The sequence below is a fragment of the Triticum aestivum genome, chromosome 3D (genome assembly GCF_018294505.1).
Source record: "Triticum aestivum cultivar Chinese Spring chromosome 3D, IWGSC CS RefSeq v2.1, whole genome shotgun sequence".
NCBI classification, from domain to species: Eukaryota; Viridiplantae; Streptophyta; class Magnoliopsida; order Poales; family Poaceae; genus Triticum; species Triticum aestivum.
The window spans coordinates 347,558,321-347,581,460 of NC_057802.1; positions in this window are offsets into that span (position 1 = coordinate 347,558,321).

Genomic DNA, 23,140 nt, shown 5'->3' on the forward strand with positions numbered 1-23,140 from the left:
ATCCGCCGGTTTTGACACCGACATTGGTGCTTCCATTGAGAGTTCCTCTGTGTCGTCGCTAGAAGGTTCGATGGCTCCATCCATCATCTACAACAACGCTGCCCTGGGGGAGGTTTTTCTCCGCGGCCAGATCTTCATATTCGGCGGCTTCGCACTGCGGGCCAACTCGCTTGGCCATCTAGAGCAGATCGATAGCTACGCACCTGGTCACCAGATTAGTTTTGGAAATCTGGACTATGTCGCTGATATCCGAGGAGACATGATCTTCCAAGGGTTCACGACACCAACCTCCGCTCTGGCCTTGGATCCGGAGCGCGTCGCTAGGTCCGAAGACAGGATTACTAAGCCCGCTGGACTATCTGCGGCCGAAAACCCGCCGTTTACCGGACGCTTGACGGCCACCTCTTCGTGTGACTTGTACATGGTGGACACAGCCAAAGAGGGCAGCGGCGATGATAAAGAAGATCCAGTCGAGGATAAACCTCCTGAGATCCAACCAAAGCGTAGACATCAGCGGCACCGCTCTAAATCACGCCATGGAAAAGACAGCAATACCGGCACAAGAGACAACACTCTAGACGATGCCGAAGACGAAGAAGAACCCGTCGAGCCAACCTCCGAACAGGACGATTGGGAAGATGGGAAAGCTAGCCCTAATGAACAGGCCGTAAACGAAGACTCGGAGGACCACAACTATCTTCCACTCTCGGCGGATGAGGTGAGCCTCGGCAACAAAGACTTTATTGTGCCGGAGGAACCTCTCGAGCAGGAGCGCTTCAAGCGCCGGCTAATAGCCACTTCAAGGAGCCTGAAAAAGAAGCAGCAGCAGCTTCTTGATGATCAAGATTTACTCAACGACAAGTGTACTAATGTCCTGACAAGATGAACTCCACTCTGCAGGGACTCTGGCTGGAACGCTTATCCTAGCTCGCAAACAAGGGATCCACGACAAACAAGCAATCAAATCCGGAATGACCTACAAACTGGCATGACATGCCAGGTTAGTACATTGAATGTACTTGCAAGTTCACAACAACCAAAGCAATCAAGACAAACAATAGCATGGCAATTATAGATTATTAAGCAATGATGAGCACGATACCATCAAAACAACATGGCATGTACAACACGATACAGCTAGAGCAATACGAGCATGGCATGAACATATGAACATGATGAGACTAGCATGCAACATGATGAAACTATCATGCACCAACTTACTCTGCTCGGGTTATCTCGTAACCATCACATGCATCACTTACCATCACGGACATCACACGATCATCTCAGGATCCAATCAAGCTTGGTATTAACAATACCGTAGTAATCATTTATGACCACAAGGAGCTTGACTTTTACCCTTGACTCTCGCATAACACCACAAATATCCAACAAGTCGGTATTCACGATACCACAGTGATCCTCTTACGATCACATAAATATCAACCAACTTCTTTCATCATCGAACCGGGGTTGTTATTAAGCAAATTATTATTATTACTGTTGACCCACAGTGTGACCAACTACGAACTGGGCCCATATCCGCGGGCGCGGCTATCGATAGATTAAACACACACACTCTGCAGAGGTTAGCACACTGTACCCACACCATGGAACCCTGGCCTTGCACTCCCATTCGGGTGGACCAAAGCATTCCGACAAACCGTCCTACTGCCATGACACTCTCCCGGCCACTCCGACCAACTCCCCTTTGGGCTAAGTCCTGGGTGGCCCCATGCCTACCAAAGGCACCAACGGCCACCGTCGTGGCAAAACGGTCCCAAACGGGGACAATGATCCATACTCAACAACGGGCACACAAGGCTTATGTCGTCCTACCTGATCAGGGTAGAGACCGCGCATAACCTTCCCTCGCGGGAGGCACCGGTGAGAGGCATGACAATAGACCCAGCTAGGACCCCCCATAGGGTAAGCATGGTTGCACTGGTCAGATCGATATGGTGGCACCATGACTCAGCCAACAGTTGTTCAAGTTCAATTTAATCCGGTTAAACTTGAATGCAATATGCTGAGCCATGACAAAAATAACAGGATGCAACTACAATGCATGAACATGATATCAAACATAAGCATGGGGTGCATCATAATCAACGAGCATAGCAACAACATGTAACCATTTATCCAGATGAGCATGGCATACTGACTAGCATGAATATCACAACTAGCACATTACCCATAGCATGACATGACCACTAGCATCAATAATAAATACCATGCAATAACATAACGATAAAACTACCATGCAAGTATTTAATCAATTGGATGCAAAGAAACATGCATAACGGCGGTACTCGGAAAAGACGATAGTCATGCACCGAAGACCATCACCAACATGTACTACTACCAAACATTGCCAATATTAAGGTAATACTAGCATGAAAAACATAATAACAGAGTTCAAGAAAACAAAGCATGACGGTAAACACCGATCCATAAGCATAACCGAAATACCGATAGCAGTAGCAAAACAATCAAACAGTTATTAAAGATTCAAGTTGGAAACCAATGCTTCTGCATGGCTATCATGCAAATGGTGGTTGTGGCTTGCCTGGGGATGAAGAAAGGCTGCGGGAAGATGTGCGGTAAAGCCGCAGAGAGATTCGTCGGAAAGGGTTCTCTCGGAGGGGGCTGATTTGGGGCAAGGGCAAAATGGTCATTTTTAGAATGTTGAAACATAATGAAAATGGTGCCAAAATTTTGGGCTCGAAGAGATGAAGATGTGGGCGTTAGTTTCACCTCAATCGGAGTTACGATTGCGTAGATATGAGGTGTTGAACACCAGGGACCAATGTGTGAATAAAACTTCAACAAACAAGTCCCTATAGGCAAAAAATGAAAGCGCCTTCGACTGAGTACGTTTTCTGAAAAGGAAAACGTATTTTGAGCTGAAGTTAAAGGGAATACGCTTTCTAGAAGGGAAAGCGCATTTTGGTTTATCAGAAGGGAGAATACGCTTTCGGGAAACGGAAACGTATTCCTGCGAATACGCTTCCACTTACGTGAGTAGGCAGAGGCGGGGTCGGCTCGTGTGACACTGACGTGCGGGTCCCACAGGCAGTGGGGCCGTCACTTATCCACGTCGGCCACTGGGTCAACGCGCAAAAGGCCGACAGGTGGGGTCCGCGGGGCTGGGGCCCGCCTGGCTGGGGTCAACGCCTTCCTCCTCCCGCTTGCGCCCGATGCAGGGGAGGAACGGCGCGCTCCGGCGAGGCTCCTGGGCGGCTTCGGCCATCGTCCGGAGCGCCCGGACCACCCACGCGTAGAGGAGACTGCTACCTCTTGAGCACTGCGTTGGTTTCCCTTGAAGAGGAAAGGGTGATGCAGCAAAGTAGCGTAAGTATTTCCCTCAGTTTTTGAGAACCAAGGTATCAATCCAGTAGGAGGCTACGCGCGAGTCCCTCGCACCTACACAAAGCAAATAAATCCTCGCAACCAACGCGATAAGGGTTTGTCAATCCCTACACGGTCACTTACGAGAGTGAGATCTGATATATATGATAGGATAATATTTTTGGTATTTTTATGATAAAGATGCAAAGTAAAATAAAAGCGAAGTAAAAAGCAACGGAAATAACTAAGTGTTGAAAGATTAATATGATGAAGATAGACCCGGGGGCCATAGGTTTCACTAGTGGCTTCTCTCAAGAGCATAAGTATTTTACGGTGCGTGAACAAATTACTGTTGAGCAATTGACAGAATTGAGCATAGTTATGAGAATATCTAGGTATGATCATGTATATAGGCATCACGTCCGAGACAAGTAGACCGACTCCTGCGTGCATCTACTACTATTACTCCACACATCGACCGCTATCCGGCATGCATCTAGAGTATTAAGTTCATAAGAACAGAGTAACGCCTTAAGCAAGATGACATGATGTAGAGGGATAAATTCATGCAATATGATAAAAACCCCATCTTGTTATCCTCGATGGCAACAATACAATACGTGCCTTGCTGCCCCTACTGTCACTGGGTAAGGACACCGCAAGATTGAACCCAAAGCTAAGCACTTCTCCCATTGCAAGAAAGATCAATCTAGTAGGCCAAAGCAAACTGATAATTCGAAGAGACTTGCAAAGATAACCAATCATACATAAAAGAATTCAGAGAAGATTCAAATATTGTTCATAGATAAACTTGATCATAAACCCACAATTCATCGGTCTCAAGAAACACACCGCAAAAGAAGATTACATCGAATAGATCTCCACGAGAGAGGGGGAGAACATTGTATTGAGATCCAAAAAGAGAGAAGAAGCCATCTAGCTAATAACTATGGACCCAAAGGTCTGAGGTAAACTACTCACACTTCATCGGAGAGGCTATGGTGTTGATGTAGAAGCCCTCCGTGATCGATGCCTCCTCCGGCGGAGCTCTGGAACATGCCCCAAGATGGGATCTCGTGGGTACAGAAGGTTGCGGCGGTGGAATTAGGTTTTTGGCTCCGTATCTGATCGTTTGGGGGTACGTAGGTATATATAGGAGGAAGGAGTACGTCGGTGGAGCAACATGGGGCCCACGAGGGTGGAGGGCGCGCCCAGGGGGGGTGGGCGCACCCCCTACCTCGTGGCTTCCTAGAAGCTTCCTTGACGTAGGGTCCAAGTCTCCTGGATCATGTTCGTTCCAAAAATCACGTTCCCGAAGGTTTCATTCCGTTTGGACTCCGTTTGATATTCTTTTTCTGCGAAACTCTGAAATAGGCAAAAAAACAGCAATTCTGGGCTGGGCCTCCGGTTAATAGGTTAGTCCCAAAAACAATATAAAAGTGAATAATAAAGCCCAATAATGTCCAAAACAGAAGATAATATAGCATGGAGCAATCAAAAATTATAGATACGTTGGAGACGTATCAAGCATCCCCAAGCTTAATTCCTGCTCGTCCTCGAGTAGGTAAATGATAAAAACAGATTTTTTGATGCGGAGTGCTACTTGGCATAAATTCAATGTAATTCTTATTGTGGCATGAATGTTCAGATTTGATATGATTCAAGATAAATGTTTAATGTTGACATAAAAACAATAATACTTCAAGCATACTAACTAAGCAATTATGTCTTATCAAAATAACATAGCCAAAGCAAGTTATCCCTACAAAATCATATAGTCTGGCTATGCTCCATCTTCCCCACACAAAATATTCATATCATGTACAACCCCGGTTTTAGCCAAGCAATTGGTTCATACTTTTAACGCGCTTCAGCCTTTTCAACTCTTACGCAATACATGAGCGCAAGCCATGGATATAACACTATGGTGGAATAAGGTATAATGGTAGGGGTTATGTGGGAAGACAAAAAAGGAGAAAGTCTCACATCAACGAGGCTAATCAACGGGCTATGGAGATGCCCATCAATTGATGTTAATGCGAGGAGTAGGGATTGCCATGCAACGGATGCACTAGAGCTATAAGTGTATGAAAGCTAAAAAAAGAAACTAAGTGGGTGTGCTTGCAACTTGCTTGCTCACGAAGACCTCAGGCGTCAAGCCCATCATTGGAATATACAAGCCAAGTTCTATAATGAAATTTCCCACTAGTATATGAAAGTGAAAAAATGAGAGACTCTCTATTATGAAGATCACGGTGCTACTTTGAAGCACAAGTGTGGTAAAAGGATAGTAACATTGTCCCTTCTCTCATTTTCTCTCATTTTTTTATTTGGGCCTTTTCTCTCTTTTTATGGCCTTTTTTTTAGTCCGGGGTCTCATCCCGACTTGTGGGGGAATCATCCTTTCCTCACTTGGGACAATGCTCTAATAATGATGATCATCACACTTTTATTTACTTACAACTCATGAATTACAACTCAATACTTAGAACAAAATATGACTCTATATGAATGCCTCCGGCGGTGTACCGGGATATGCAATGAATCAAGAGCGACATGTATGAAAGAATTATGAACGGTGGCTTTGCCACAAATACAATGTCAACTACATGATCATGCAAAGCAATATGACAATGATGGAGTATGTCATGACAAATGAAACGGTGGAAAGTTGCATGGCAATATATCTCGGAATGGCTATGGAAATGCCATGATAGGTACGTATGGTGGCTGTTTTGAGGAAGATATAAAGAGGTTTATGTGTGAAAGAGCGTATCATATCACGGGGTTTGGATGCACCGGCGAAGTTTGCACCAACTCTCAAGGTGAGAAAGGGCAATGCGCGGTACCGAAGAGGCTAGAAAATTGCGGAAAGGTAAGTGTGAGTATAATCCATGGACTCACATTAGTCATAAAGAACTCATATACTTATTGCAAAAATTTATTAGCCCTCGAAGCAAAGTACTACTACGCATGCTCCTAGGGGCAGGGTTGGTAGGAGTTAACCATCGCGCGATCCCGACCGCCACACAAAGGAAGACAATCAACAAATACTTCATGCTCCGACTTCATTACATAACGGTTCACCATACGTGCATGCTACGGGAATCACAAACTCCAACACATGTATTTTTCAATTCCACAATTACTCAACTAGCACAACTATGATATTACCACCTTTATATCTCAAAACAATTATCAAGCATCAAATTTCTCATGATATTAATTAAAGCAAATTGCCATGCTATTTTAAGACTCTCAAAATAATATAAGTGAAGCATGAGAGATCAATAGTTTTTATAAAACAAATCCACCACCGTGCTCTAAAAGATATAAGTGAAGCACTAGAGCAAGAACTATATAACTCAAAAGATATAAGTGAAGCACATAGAGTATTCTAATAATTTCCGAATCATGTGTGTCTCTCCCAAAAGGTGTGTACAGCAAGGATGATTGTGGTAAACTAACAAACAAAGACTAAAATCATAAAAGACGCTCCAAGAAAAACACATATCATGTGGTGAATAAAAATATAGCTCCAAGTAAAGTTACCGATGGAAGTAGACGAAAGAGGGGATGCCTTCCGGGGCATCCCCAAGCTTTGGCTTTTTGGTGTCCTTAGATTATCTTGGGGGTGCCATGGGCATCCCCAAGCTTAGGCTCTTGCCACTCCTTGTTCCATAATCCATCAAATCTTTTACCCAAAACTTGAAAACTTCACAACACAAAACTTAACAGAAAATCTCGTGAGCTCCGTTAGCGAAAGAAAACAAAAGACCACTTCAAGGTACTGTAATGAACTCATTCTTTATTTATATTGGTGTTAAACCTACTGTATTCCAACTTCTCTATGGTTTATAAACTATTTTACTAGCCATAGATTCATCAAAATAAGCAAACAACACACGAAAAGCCATAGATTCATCAAAATAAGCAAACAACACACGAAAAACAGAATCTGTCAAAAACAGAACAGTTTGTAGTAATCTGTAACTAACGCAAACTTCTGGAACTCCAAAATATCAGAAAAAATAGGACGACCTAGGCAATTTGTTTATTGATCAGCAGCAATTGGAATCAATATTTTATCACCTTCTGGTGATTTTTAACAATTGTTTCCGTGAACAGAAAGTTTCTGGAATTTTCTGCAAGATCAAATAACTATCATCCAAGAAGATCCTATAGGTTTAACTTGGCACAAACACTAATTAAAACATAAAAACACATATAACCAGAGGCTAGAACAAATATTTATTCCTAAACAGAAGCAAAAAGCAAAAAAACAAAAAATAAAATTGGGTTGCCTCCCAACAAGCGCTATCGTTTAACGCCCCTAGCTAGGCATAAAAGCAAGGATACATCTAGGTATTGCCATCTTTGGTGGGAAATCCATAAGTGGCTCTCATGATAGATTCATATGGTAATTTTATTTTCTTCCTAGGGAAGTATTCCATGCCTTTCTTTAATGGAAATTGGAATCTAATATTCCCTTCCTTTATATCAATAATTGCACCAATCGTTCTAAGGAAAGGTCTATCAAGAATAATAGGACATGAAGGATTGCAATCTATATCAAGAATGATAAAATCTACGCGCACATAGTTCCTATTTGCAAAAATAAGAACATGATTAATTCTTCCCATAGGTTTCTTAATAGTGGAATCCGCAAGGTGCAAGTTTAAAGAGCAATCATCAAAATCACGGAAACCTAGCAAATCGCACAAAGTTTTTGGAATCGTGGAAACACTAGCACCCAAATCACACAAAGCATAGCATTCATGATCTTTAATCTTAATTTTAATAGTAGGTTCCCACTCATCATATATTTTTCTAGGGATAGAAACTTCCAACTCAAGTTTTTCTTCATAAGATTGCATCAAAGCATCAACGATATGTTTGGTAAAAGCTTTATTTTGACTATAAGCATGAGGAGAATTTAGCACGAATTGCAACAAGGAAATACAATCTATCAAAGAGCAATTATCATAATTAAATTCCTTGAAATCCAAAATAGTGGGTTCATTAATATCTAATGTTTTGATCTCTTCAATCCCACTTTTATCAATTTTAGCATCAAGATCTAAAAACTCCAAATTTTTGGAACGCCTTCTAGGTAAAGGTGGATCATATTCAGTCCCATCATTATCAAGATTCATAATGCAAAACAAAGATTTAATAGGGGACACATCAATAACTTTTAGATCTTCATCTTTATTTTCATAAAAATTTGAAGAACACGCTTTTATAAAGCAATCTTTCTTAGCACGCATCCTAGCGGTTCTTTCTTTGCACTCATCAATGGAAATTCTCATGGCTTTGAGAGACTCATTGATATCATGCTTAGGAGGAATAGATCTAAGTTTCAAAGAATCAACATCAAGAGAAATTCTATCAACGTTCCTAGCCAATTCATCAACTTTAAGCAATTTTTCTTCAAGCAAGGCATTGAAATTCTTTTGTGAATTCATAAATTCCTTAACACTAGTCTCAAATTCAGAGGGCATCTTATTAAAGTTTCCATAAGAATTGTTGTAGGAATTGCCATAATTATTAGAGGAGTTGCTAGGATAAGGCCTAGGATTAAAGTTTCCTCTATACGCGTTGTTACGAAAATTATTCCTACCAACAAAATTCACATCCATAGATTCATTATTAATCAAAGTAGACAAAGGAATATTATTAGGATCAGAAGAAACACTCTTATTAGCAAATAATTTCATAAGTTGATCCATCTTTCCACTCAAAACATTAATTTCTTCTAGCACATGCACTTTTTTATTAGTAGATCTTTTAGTGTGCCGTTGAGAATAATTAACCATAATATTATCTAGGAGTTTAGTAGCTTCTCCTAAAGTGATTTCCATAAAAGTGCCTCCCGCGGCCGAATCTAAAAGATTTCTAGAAGCAAAATTCAATCCGGCATAATTTTTTTGTATAATCATCCACAAATTTAAACCATGCGTAGGGCAATTACGTATCATTAATTTCATCCTCGCCCAAGCTTGTGCAACATGTTCATGATCAAGTTTCTTGAAATTCATAATATCGTTTCTAAGAGAGATAATCTTAGCAGGAGGAAAATACTTAGAGATAAAAGCATCTTTGCACTTATTCCAAGAATCAATACTATTTTTAGGCAAAGACGAAAACCAAGATTTAGCACGATCTCTAAGCAAAAAAGGAAATAGCTTCAACTTAACAATATCATTGTCCACATCTTTCTTCTTTTGCATATCACACAAGTCAACGAAGCTATTTACATGAGTAGCGCATCTTCACTAGGAAGGCCGGCGAATTGATCTTTCATGACAAGATTCAACAAAGTAGCATTGATTTCACAAGATTCAATATCGGTAAGAGGAGCAATCGGAGTGCTAAGGAAATCATTATGTTGGTATTGGTAAATTCACATAATTTGGTATTATCTTGAGCCATCGTGACAAACAAGCAATCTAACACACGAGCAAACAAAAAGCAAGCGAAGAAAAAGGCGAACGAAAAAGAGAGGGAGAATAAAACGGCAAGGGTGAAGTGGGGGAGAGGAAAACGAGAGGCAAATGGCAAATAATGTAATGCGGGAGATAAGGGTTTGTGATGGGTACTTGGTATGTTGACTTTTGCGTAGACCTCCCCGGCAACGGCGCCAGAAATGGCTCGTTGTCGGGAGTCCAAATCTTGACTTGACCATGCATAAGCCTCCCCGGCAACGGCGCCAGAAGTCCTTCTTGCTACCTCTTGAGCACTGCGTTGGTTTTCCCTTGAAGAGGAAAGGGTGATGCAGCAAAGTAGCGTAAGTATTTCCCTCAGTTTTTGAGAACCAAGGTATCAATCCAGTAGGAGGCTACGCACGAGTCCCTCGCACCTACACAAAACAAATAAATCCTCGCAACCAACGCGATAAGGGGTTGTCAATCCCTACACGGTCACTTACGAGAGTGAGATCTGATAGATATGATAGGATAATATTTTTGGTATTTTTATGATAAAGATGCAAAGTAAAATAATAGCAAAGTAAAAAGCAACGGAAATAACTAAGTGTTGGAAGATTAATATGATGAAGATAGACCAAGGGGCTATAGGTTTTACTAGTGGCTTCTCTCAAGAGCATAAGTATTTTACGGTGGGTGAACAAATTACTATTGAGCAATTGACAGAATTGAGCATAGTTATGAGAATATCTAGGTATGATCATGTATATAGGCATCGCGTCCGAGACAAGTAGACTGACTCCTGCCTGCATCTACTACTATTACTCCACACATCGACCGCTATCCAGCATGCATCTAGAGTATTAAGTTCATAAGAAAAGAGTAACGCCTTAAGCAAGATGACATGATGTAGAGGGATAAATTCATGCAATATGATTAAAAACCCCATCTTGTTATCCTCGATGGCAACAATACAATACGTGCCTTGCTGCCCCTACTGTCACTGGGAAAGGACACCGCAAGATTGAACCCAAAGTTAAGCACTTTTCCCATTGCAAGAAAGATCAATCTAGTAAGCCAATGCAAACTGATAATTCGAAGAGACTTGCAAAGATAACCAATCATACATAAAAGAATTCAGAGAAGATTCAAATATTGTTCATAGATAAACTTGATCATAAACCCACAATTCATCGGTCTCAACAAACACACCGCAAAAGAAGATTACATCGAATAGATCTCCACGAGAGAGGGGGAGAACATTGTATTGAGATCCAAAAAGAGAGAAGAAGCCATCTAGCTAATAACTATGGATCCGAAGGTCTGATGTAAACTACTCACACTTCATCGGAGAGGCTATGGTGTTGATGTAGAGGCCCTCCGTGATCGATGCCCCCTCCGGCGGAGCTCCGGAACAGGCCCCAAGATGGGATCTCGTGGGTACAGAAGGTTGCGTCGGTGGAATTAGGTTTTTGGCTCCGTATCTGATCGTTTGGGGGTACGTAGGTATATATAGGAGGAAGGAGTACGTCGGTGGAGCAACATGGGGCCCACGAGGGTGGAGGGCGCGCCTAGGGGGTAGGCGCCCCCCTACCTCGTGGCTTCCTGGAAGCTTCCTTGACGTAGGGTCCAAGTCGCCTGGATCATGTTCGTTCCAAAAATCACGTTCCCGAAGGTTTCATTCCGTTTGAACTCCGTTTGATATTCTTTTTCTGCGAAACTATGAAATAGGCAAAAAAACAGCAATTCTGGGTTGGGCCTCCGGTTAATAGGTTAGTCCCAATAATGTCCAAAACAGAAGATAATATAGCATGGAGCAATAAAAGATTATAGATACGTTGGAGACATATCAGAGACTGAGGTGAACCCGTCCCTGAAGGGCACAGACGTCGAGGAGGGCGGGAAGGAGCAGGGCACCAGAAGCGGTGGAGGAGGGCTTCGGGTGGAGCTGGGCTCGCGGCCACAGGCCACCGGAGGAGTGGGCGACGGCATGGGGAGGATCACAGGACTTCGGGTGATCTTCTGGTGAGGTCAGGAAGGAGGGGGAGGGCTTGGTTCGGGCAGATTTAGCCAAGGTCGTGCGGCGGCCATGGCGGCCTACTGCGGCGAGGAGGGGCTCCAGGGCTCGGGAGACTAGCTAGGGAAGGGTCTGGGAGTGAGGGGGAGCTGCTGGTGAGGTCGGGGCAGCTCGGGGTGGGCTTATACAGCCGGGGCAACCAGGGGGTGAGGTGGCACGCGCGCGGCTACGTGTCCGCGCTCCGGCGACGGGCACGCGTGGCCAAGGGTCACGGTGAGAGGCGGCAAGATGACGAGGGGAGACGTGGATGAGCGCCAGGGGTCACGGAGACGAGCGGAGCTCGGGGACAAGGGAGGAAGAAGCCAACAGAGGAGAACACGACGGTCGGCTACAGCGCACGCACTGTGCGGCGAGGGGGACGGCTCATCGGAGAAGAAGACGGAGGGGGCAAGCGCTCCAGAAGGACGGCAACAACGCGGGGAACACACTAGACATGCACGGGCGAGCGAACGGGACGACCACGAGTCGGGCCCGAGCAAAATGACATTCTGGATGCGACCAATGCTGCCAAAGCGCGTGCAAACAATGCGGTCACCACTGTGACCGGCAAGGAGGGGACGCGAGAGGCTGCAGCGAGCTGTCTAGTGACTAGTCCCTGCATAATAGAGGCCGAGGGAGTTGATGGATCGACAAAAGGAGCCAAGGAGAGGAGTGAGTGATCACCTGAAGTTTGCTGTATCAAGCTTGGCCAATCACTGCTGATCAACAGGAACTTGATTGGGTCAAATGGAGTTGTCTGGGATGATTAGGATAGGAAGGACTACATCCTGTTAAGTTTGGAGAGATTTGGACCACTAATTAATATAGTTGCTTTACAACTAATTAATCTAGTCCAGAATCAAAAATAGGAATAAGCACTCACGAGGAGTGAGGAATTGATCTGAAAATGGTCATGGCAGGGTGATTTGGCCATATGAAGATGCTGCAAAAGGTTTCATACCAATTGGATAAACAAAAATGGTACTTGCTTCACAAGCATTTCCACCGACCAGAAACTTGCCAAAATTCTAGAGGAAAATTGGCTAGATGGAATATGCCCAAATTTTGTGGAGCTAGGTTATATAGATAGGAGAAGGCCTAGGAAAATTTTCAGACATAATGGAGCAAGATAAAATATACTTGCTTCACTAACTGAAAATTTGGGCAGAAACAAAGATTTGAAGCTATGCTCACATGGACGCATTACATGAGCTCAAATCTTATGGAGAGCTTTTATTTGATGATATGAAAGACCATGCAAAAAATTCAACTCAATTGGATTAACCTAGCTAGTACTTCCTTCACAACCAATTCCCTTAGACAGGAATTTTGAAAAATTGCTCAGGAATATTTACTAGGCAAATTAAGTTGAAATTTGTCATGAGGCAATTATTTGGACATGAAAAGATGTCCAAGAAGTTTGGAGTCAATTGGGCAAAGATAAATGGCACTTGCTTCACAATCTGCCATTCAGGACAGAATAGGAAATGAATTATTAGAGGTTGATGGGAAACATGGCCAATGAAATATTTTGCCATACTTGAGAAAGATATGACCCAAACAATTTATGAGAATTATTTGGGAATTTTAGGAGTGATGGAAATATAGGTTGCTTCACAACCTAGGGCAAAAAGGATTATTCCTTCAATAGAAAAGGAATATTCCCAATAAAAAGAATATTGGGATTTGGGCTAGGATGAAAATGGAAAGGTCTAGGGAAGGATTTGAGGTTGACAAGCTACTCTGGAAGCAAAGAAGAGGTCATCTTCTTCCGTTTCCAGACCACAAAGCCACGGAAAAAGAAAACTCAAGCAAAAACCTCAGAAAAACAGAAAAAAGGGCCAAAAATCAGGCTGTGACATCGGGGATATACATATGACCTGCGTCAGGACCTGGACAGTAGAGTAGGTCAGACCAGATCGATCTACGGATCGTAGGGGCATGCTCCAACGCGCGACGACGGCTATCTAGCCAGATGTGACAATCATACTCACGTCCGGGCCGAAAACCGCAGACGGACTCCATCCGAGCTACGTCGCGACTTAGCCCGATATAGAGGCGCCGCACACCCCCTCTGCTTCACTGATGAAGTAATGGAGCACGAATTCCCAGAAGGGTTTAAACCCGTGAATATCAAATCGTATGATGGAATAACAGATCCCGCGGTATGGATCGAGGACTTTCTTATCCATATTCATATGGCCCGCGGTGACGATCTTCATGCTATCAAATACCTCCCGCTCAAACTCAAGGGACCAGCTCGGCATTTGTTGAACAGCCTGCCTGAAAACTCTATTGGCAGCTGGGAGGACTTGGAAGATGCCTTCCGCGACAACTTCCAAGGCACATACGTCCGACCTCCGGATGCCGATGACTTAAGTCACATAGTTCAATAGCCTAGAGAGTCAGCCAGGAAATTCTGCACTAGGTTCCTAACTACAAAGAACCAGATCATCGACTGTCCGGATGCCGAAGCCCTAGCGGCCTTTAAGCATAGCATCCACGACAAATGGCTCGCCCGACACCTCGACCAAGAAAAGCCGAAGTCCATGGCGGCCCTCACGGCACTTATGACCCGCTTTTGTGCGGGCGAAGATAGTTGGCTAGCCCGTAGCAATAATAATGCAAGCGAACCTGGCACCTCTGAGGCCAAGAATAGCAACGGCAAGCCCCGACGTAACAGGCATAAGCGTCGAAACAATGGTGACAATACAGATGACACAGCGGTCAACGCCGGATTCAGTGGCTCCAAGTCCGGTCAGCGGAAGAAGCCATACAAAAGGAACAATCCGGGATCTTCCAGCTTGGACCGCATACTCGATCGTCCATGTCAGATCCACGGCACCCCTGATAAACCAGCCAATCATACCCACCGGAGTTGTTGGGTTTTTAAACAGGCCGGCAAGTTAAATGCCGAGAATAAGGAGAAGGGGTCGCAGAGTGAGGACGATGACGAGGAGCCCCATCCACCGAATGCAGGGGGTAGAAGAAGTCCCCCCCCCCAGGTTAAAACAGTGAACATGATATACGCTACCCATATCCCCAAGAGGGAGCGCAAACGCGCGCTCAGGGACGTCTATGCGATAGAGCGCGCTCAGGGACGTCTATGCCCCAAAATTCAACCCATGGTCGTCCTGCGTGATCACTTCGATCGCAGGGACCATCCGACCATTATCCGTCATGGCGGTTCAGCCGCACTAGTCCTCGACCCAATAATTGATGGATTCCACCTCACGCGAGTCCTCATGGACGGGGGCAGCAGCCTCAACCTGCTCTATCAGGATACAGTGCGCAAAATGGGCATCGATCCATCAAGGATTAAGCCCACAAAAACTACCTTTAAAGGACTTATACCAGGTGTAGAGGCCCGCTACACGGGCTCAATCACATTGGAGGTCGTCTTCGGATCCCTGGACAACTTCCAAAGAGAAGACTTGATCTTTGATATCGTCCCCTTCCGCAGCGGTTATCACGCACTGCTCGGACGAACTGCATTCACTCGATTCAATGCGGTGCCACACTATGCTTATCTCAAGCTCAACATGCCCAGACCACGCGGTGTCATAACTGTCAATGGAAACACGGAGCGCTCCCTCCGTACTGAGGAGCACACCGTGGCCCTGGCAGCAGAAGTATAGAGCGGCCTTATCAAGCAGAACCTTAATTCAACGGCCAAGCTCCCGGACACTGTCAAACGAGTCCGCACTACTCTGCAGAAGGATAGTCCAGCTCGTCAGGAGCTCGACTAGCAATTCGGCCTCCGTCTCAGTCCCGACCAAATGCCGGTGTATGTACCGCGCGTACATAACTACGCACTCAAAATACCATGGGCATAGACGGAGGCGTAACTCGATTGTGGTCTATCATACGGCTCCCACACATACTTTTCCTTTTCCTTTTTTTACCATTTTTTAGTCTTTTCTTTCACAGGCCCCTCCCGACGGCCTGATCATCGGTCCTTTTGAAGGATAGATATACCAAGGCGGCAAGCAGTACAGACGTGTGGGGGAATCTCTAGATGTTCTTCTTGACAATCATTCTACCTGTTTTCGGGACCCGCACACAGCTCCCCCTTGGTCTTGGCATGCTAAATAGCCAGGATGCTTATCGCACTATTTGTACAAATACGCTTTGACGTATTAATCAAACTATAATGGAAATAGTTTGCGGCCCAACTTACGTGGCACTAGCTTACTACTTCAATTTATTCTTATCGATTGCACCCGTACACTTTGGTACGCTCTAATTCGCCAGGGGCTTCATTATGCTCCATTACACGGCAACAAAGTCCGAACACTTTTTACAATACAGTTCGGCACCCCGAATTTTAGCATATGCATCGGCTCCGAATCATGTCTTTGGTCAATAGTTGGGTTGCCCAGCTCCTGTGCTTGCTACCTTACGTTCCATCCTATCGGCTAAGGTAGTAAAGGGAGAACTACTGCGATTGTGTTTCTGGTTTATCCGAGCAAACATCTCAGTAGAGAAAGCCGAAAACTGACTGTCATGATGCGGCGAGAGCTGGTCAGCTATTCGGAGGTTGAAAATCTTTTGCGATATTTTCCGCATTATGCGATGGTCGGCTTCCCTGATCAGGTGTCTACAACACCCTAGTCCGGATTAACAAAATACCACCAGGGGTTGCGCCTACATTTTCATTGTCAAACTCCTATGGCTAAGTGAGGGTGATAAAGCCACATAGTCTGATTGCCTGGTTCGTTGCGCTAAACGCCTCCTTCAAGGACCAAATTCTTGGATAAAGAGTGTTTAGATTCCATCCTGAACACCCCCGTACTGCCTACGTGGGGGCTAAAGCCGACGACTGGCCAACTCTCAGATTTAACAAAACGGCCGCATAGGAGGTAAAATTTTCAAACAACAAACATTATATTACATAACGGCGTTGTTTCATAATACAGGAAGGGCTAACATGAATGACTTCATTCAAAGATAATGTCTTTTGAACACTGGCCCTCTACAATGCGGGATCCCTTCAGGACATCATCGAAATACCGCTCGGGCGTGCGGTGCTCCTTGCCCGCGGGTGGTCCCTCGGTCGCGAGCTTGACGGCGTCCGTCTTCGCCCACTGCACCTTAACACGGGCGAAGGCCATCCACGCACCTTCGATGCAGACCGACCGCTTGATGGCATCAAGCCGAGGGCATGCATTGACCAGCCGCTTCACGAGCCCGAAGTAGCTGCTGGGTATGGCTTCGGCAGGCCATAGACGGATTATCCGATCCTTCATGGCCAGTTCGGCCACCCTATGCAGTTCGGTCAGTTGTTTCAGCTGACCGCTAAAGGGCATCGGATGCTCTGGCGCAAGGTATTGCGACCAAAACAGCTTCTCCATTGAGCTCCCCTCTTTGGCTCGGAAGAATTCCGCAACATCGGCAACACTGCGCGGCAGATCTGCAAACGCTCCTGGAGAGCTACAAATCCGGGTCAGTAAGAGGAACCTTTTCTTCACATACTTTCTCTGCATAATAAAGGCCTTACCCGCCGTGATTTTTCTGGCCTCCTGGATTTCCTGGAGGGCGCCCTGGGCTTCAACCCGGGCATCGTGTGCACTTTGGCGGGCCTTGGCAAGTTCAGACTCTTGATCCGCAATATTGCGCTCCAAGGACTCGCATTTCTTCACGGCGTCCTGGAACTCCTGCTGGACCTCACCAACCCTGGCCTCGTGTTTCTCGCGAGCGACTTGTTCCTTTGCCGCTCTCTCCTGGGCTTCGGCCAACGCCTTCTTGAGGGTCTCCACCTCGGTCGTCGCTCCTACAAAATATCATGGCACTATGGTCAACACAAATCATTCATCCTTTCTGAATCTACACAAGGTCATTGCATACCTTGATGATCCTCCAGCTGTTTTTTCACACGGCCGAGCTCTTCCTCGGTCCGCTCCAGACTCTGCTTTAGTCCGAAGACCTCAGCAGCATGAGAGGTCGCAGCCAGCAAAGATGCCTGCTTATTCACATAGACACGTATGGTTAGTCTCCTGTGAAAATTATTGATTCTCTGCCCGGCTTTTCTTCTCGAACACCGGACAGTGTCTCAGGGGCTACTGTCTATACTATGGCATTCCTTTTGCATAAATTGCGTTTCATACCTCAAAGCTTGTTAGAAGGCTTGTGCAGGCTTTGGTCAGTCCGCTCTTCGCGGACTGAATCCTCTCAACCACCGTACCCATGAGGGTACGGTGTTCCTCAACAATGGAAGCACTTCGCAGCGCTTCTAGTGGAGTGTCCGGTGCCTCTGGATGGATAGAGGTCACCGGTGGAATTGGTGCACCTCCTTATTTCGAAGGAGGCTGCTTGCCTGATTCCGGAGCCATATAGGTCTCCGGAATTGTATTCGGCTGGGGGCCGAATTGGATATGGCTCTCAACGCCAGTCTCCATGGGGATTTGCTCCCCCATGTTTCCGGCGGCTGAGGTTTCACCTTCTGGCGCCACCCCGACGGCCTCCTGCGTCTCTCCCTGGACTGGGGAGGTCCTTCAGGACAACACCTCGGTGTCATCCATGGCCTTGGGAGAAGAGGCCACCGGAAGGGACTCGCTGTCCATCACCTTCGGATCTAGCGAATTCCCCTAAGATGAGGATTGCTGGAGGTCAGAACGAGCCGGACTGCAGCGCATGATTCAACATGTTAAAACCATGGAGTAAAGGAGCTGGATATATGTGCGCGTCTTTGAGTACTTACAATTCGGCCAGGGGCTTATCCTTGGGGCGCCACTCGGAGCTATTGTCGATGTCCCACGCGGAGTTATCCACGAGGGAGACCTTCCCCTTCTTGGACGCCTCTACCTCCAGATGCCTGGAGGCCACCCTTTTCTTCCTTCCCCCCTCCAGGGGAGAGTTGCTTTCCTCCTCCTCCTCATCGTTCTCGGTGGGGGAGGAGTGGGTCTTGGCGTCTTCGGACGTCACGTCCGAAGTGCCCTTACGGCGAAGGCCACTTCTGGTCTCCTTGTCCTTCTTCTTGGCCTTCTTCTCCGGCGCTTGGTAGGGCGCCAGAACCAGCATCTTCGTCAGAAGTGGGATTGCTGGGTTTTCGGGTAGCGGAGCTGGACACTGAATCCGTTCCGCCTTCTTTGTCCAGTCCTGAAAACAAACAAATAGGGAAGCTTAGGCATCTTCCTTGAGTATAAAAGTAAAGGATACACCTTGAAATACGAAAAACTTACCGAACTGGCCTGATGGGCCAGGTCGTGCCCACGGTCCTCAGTCGTCGCCGGACACGTCTCGTTGTCCTTAAAGAGCACCTTCCAGATGTCTTCGTGCGTAGTGCCGAAGAACTGTTGCAAGGTCTGGTGCTCGGCCGGATCGAACTCCCACAAATGGCAAGTCCGGCTTTGGCACGGAAGGATCCGGCGAACAAGCATCACCTGGATCACATTGACAAGCTTGATGTTCTTTTCTACCATGCTCCTGATGCGTGTCTGAAGCGCTGTCAGCTCGTCCGACAAAGACCAGTCCATGCCCTTCTCTAGCTAGGAGGTGAGCCGCATCGGGGCTCCGGACTGGAATTCAGTAGCCGCGGCCTAGGTGGCGTCGCGAGGCTCTGTGATGTAGAACCACTGCTGTTGCCACCCTTTGACGGTGTCCACGAAGGTACCCTTGGGCCATGTGACGTTGGGCATCTTGCTCACCATGGCACCTCCGCACTCCGTGTGTTGACCGCCACTGTCGGTGTCAAAACCGGCGGATCTCGGGCAGGGGGTCCTGAACTTTGCGTCTAAGGATGATGGTAACAGGAGACGGGGGACACAATGTTTACCCATGTTCGGGCCCTCTCTATGGAGGTAATACACTACTTCCTGCTTGATTGATCTTGATGAATATGAGTATTACAAGAGTTGATCTACCACGAGATCGTAGTGGCTAAACCCTAAAAGTCTAGCCTGTATGACTATGGTTATCCCCCTCCTCCGGACTAAGTCCTCCGGTTTATATAGACACCAGGAGGATCTAGGGTTACACAAAGGTCGGTTACAGAGAAAGGAATCTACATATTTGATCGCCAAGCTTGCCTTCCACGCCAAGGAGAGTCCCATCCGGACACGGGTAGAGTCTTCAGTCTTTGTATCTTCACAGCCCATCAGTCCGGCCCACGACTAACAAGCCGGGAATTCGCGTGGCTGAAGCTGAAGCAGCTACTTTCGAAGTAACAGAAAGAAAAGCAACGACTGGAGTGGGGGAGTCAGAGTCGAAAAGAGAGCCCAAGGACCCCTTAGTCCAGGACTCCCTCAGTAGCCCCTGAACCAGGCTTCAATGACGAGGTGTCCGGCGTGCAGATTGTCTTCGGCATTGCAAGGCGGGTTCTCCCTTCCGAACACTCCAAGATAGTCTTCGGCCGCAACGAACGTGTCCGGATCTGCAACACAAGTACCATACACATAGCCGTAGAGAGTATAATATTTCACGAGTCCAATTTGGCGATAACTTTTTGTAACGTGACATCACACTTGCCCGGTCATTATTTCGGACCGTTTCCTGTCCCGCCGTTCCACGTTTTGAGGTGTGGTTTTTATTGGCACGTCTTGTCGAGGCAGAGATCGTGTCCCCTTATTGCGGGATTCTCATCAATACGGGCGTGGGTACTCCAACCGTTCCATTGGAAAGATTCCTTAAGAATGGGCAGGCTTTCAGGCTCAGGAGGAGGCGTTCGATACTCGTTGCCTTTATAAAGGAACCAAGGGTCGTTTTTATTTACGCCAAACCTCTCCTCAGCCTTCCCAACCTTGAGTTCTAGCACCCAAGGTTCGACTTCATTGCTTCAAGCTTCCCATTCATGTCTAGACCCAGCCCGCAGGGCCGATGGGCGGCTTCCTCTGTTACCGAGGAGGACATTGCAAAGCTTCGGGCGGCCAGATACCTGACCGCAGAGATTCCCCACAGGCTTCCTGCTCAAGGACAGGTTATTCCGACTCCCAGATTCGGCGAGAGGGTCGTATTCATCTCTCACTTCCTCCGAGGGCTAGGATTCGCTCTTCACCCCTTCGTCCGGGGGCTCATGTTTTATTACGGACTAGATTTTCACGATCTAGCCGCAGATTCTTTCCTCCACGTCTCGGCGTTTATCATTAAGTGTGAGGCCTTCCTCTGAATTCCCCCACACTTCGGCTTATGGCTCAAGACCTTTAGTGTGATGCCGAAGGTGGTCGATGGGAAACAAATGGAGTGCGGCGGTGCTGCAGTAAGCAAGCTTACCAATACTCACTGGACAAAAGGCTCCTTCACCGAAACTTCCAACCAATGGCAGCGGGAGTGGTTTTACATCACAGAACCCCGCGGTACCAAGTGGGCAGCTACACCCGTGTTCCGTTCCGGCCCTCCATTACAGCTTGCATCATGGATCAATAAGGGGCTGGACTAGGGATCAGCTGATGAAGTGCAGACTCTTCAGAGCCGCATCCGAACCCTCCTTGAGAGGGACATCGATCTTGTCAACGTGATTCAAGTAATGCTAATCCGCCGAACCCTGCCAATGTCAGCGTAGGCCTCTCCGCATGTGGGAGTTTAATCCGGAAGGGCCACGAACCCTCCAGCACTTCTTCGGCACCACACACCAAGGAATGTGGAAATTGTTTTTCGGGAAATGTAAACAGTGGTCGGACACCACCGAGGACCTCGGCCTCGACAGCAACCATCCGGATACCTCGGTAAGTGCTCAAATTCCGAAAACTTTATAGTTAGGTATATGTTACTGAACAGACTATCTTCCTCCAGGGCTGGATAAAGAAAACGGAGCGTATTAGGTGTTCGGCCCCCTTCCCAAAGACTCGGCGGATCCCGTACTAACGAGGATGCTGGCCCCGGCGCCGTACCAGGTGCCTGCGAAGGGAGACAAGACGGAGAGCAGGAAGGCCAAAGGTGGCCTCTCTTCCGAGGGTACATCAGACACCGTGTCCGGGGAGATAAAGATTCCCCCGCCCGAAGGTCAAAGTGAAGGAGAAGCCAATATTCCTTCTCCCCATGGTAAGAAAAGGGCCGCGTGCGAAGGTTGGGAGGAAACGGCTCCTAAGCGAGGCAAGATGCCCCCGTTGGGTGCCCCGGGCTTGGAGGGGGATGTCTTCGCGAGATCCCACAGAGAGGACAAGCCTTCGGGCAAACCGTAAGTGAACAAGGGTGTTTTAAACATATCCCGTCCCTTTCTTGTGACCGAGGTAACATCTAGAATATATGTTTTTTACAGTTCGGGGAACAGTCTTCGGCAATCCTCTTCTTCGGGGGACCTTCTCCCGGAGATGATGGAAAGCGAGACGCCTCCACCAGTCTCCTCGCCCAATTGGGCGGACGACTTTGAGGTGTTGTCGCGGAGGGTCTCTCCTGATCAACAAGTGGTGAAAGGGATGGCGAAGACACAACCCGAAGGTAACACTTCGGTAGCCCAGAGTCCGGGGGTCGACCACAAAGGCCCCGAGCTATCCGGCCTATGGCCGGAGACAGTCATAGGGACGAATGAACGGATCTCTTCAAAGGGAGGCCGTACTCCTGCGGCCGCTTCCGGAAACCCCGAAGCGCCGGATGAATTGACGAACATGCTGCAAAAGGCGTTCGTCTCAGAGGAACATCGTACCTTGATGGGTACGATGATTGAAAGGGTGCTATCCGCGAAAAGCGGATTGAATGAAGCCTTCATGAGCCTGCTAAGAGGCTTCGAGGTTTGTAATGTAATATTTTTAATTGTTCTTGACTCACACACTTCACCTGTGTATAGGTAGTAGCCCCTGAGACTCGGATTGGCTTCCCGAGGGAGGCGATCAGAGGATCAAAAAGGATGTTTCCAGGAAATAATATGATTAATTGAAATGCAGGCCGTCGCTTCCCGGGCGTCCGCCCGGACTACAGAAGTTGTCGATCTAGAGCGGAAGCTTGATATGGCGGAAGATGACCTTATGCTTATCAACAAGCGCCTTGACGAGTCACAAGGTATGTTTTTGGGGCAGTCCTTACAAGCGCGTGATGTGTAATGTAAGCATCACGCAAAATATTGTATACTGAGATATGCATTAATGCAGATGGTGCCGCCGCGGTCGAGATTGTACGGCTGAGCTGGCCCGGGCCAAAGAGCAAGCCCGAATTAATAATGCGGCTGCCGAGTTAAAGGCCGAACAGGCTGCTCGGCGCCAATGCGAGGAGAGAATATCCACGATGACGCGTGAGCTAAAGGGTGCTGCTAGCCAGTGTGAAATCCTCGAGAAGGATAATAAAGCCAAAATGGCTGATCTTAACACGGCATTACGAGAGGCGAAACAAGCGCGGTCCGAATCTAGAGCGGCCCGGGAGGAGATCCGACAAGCTGGGG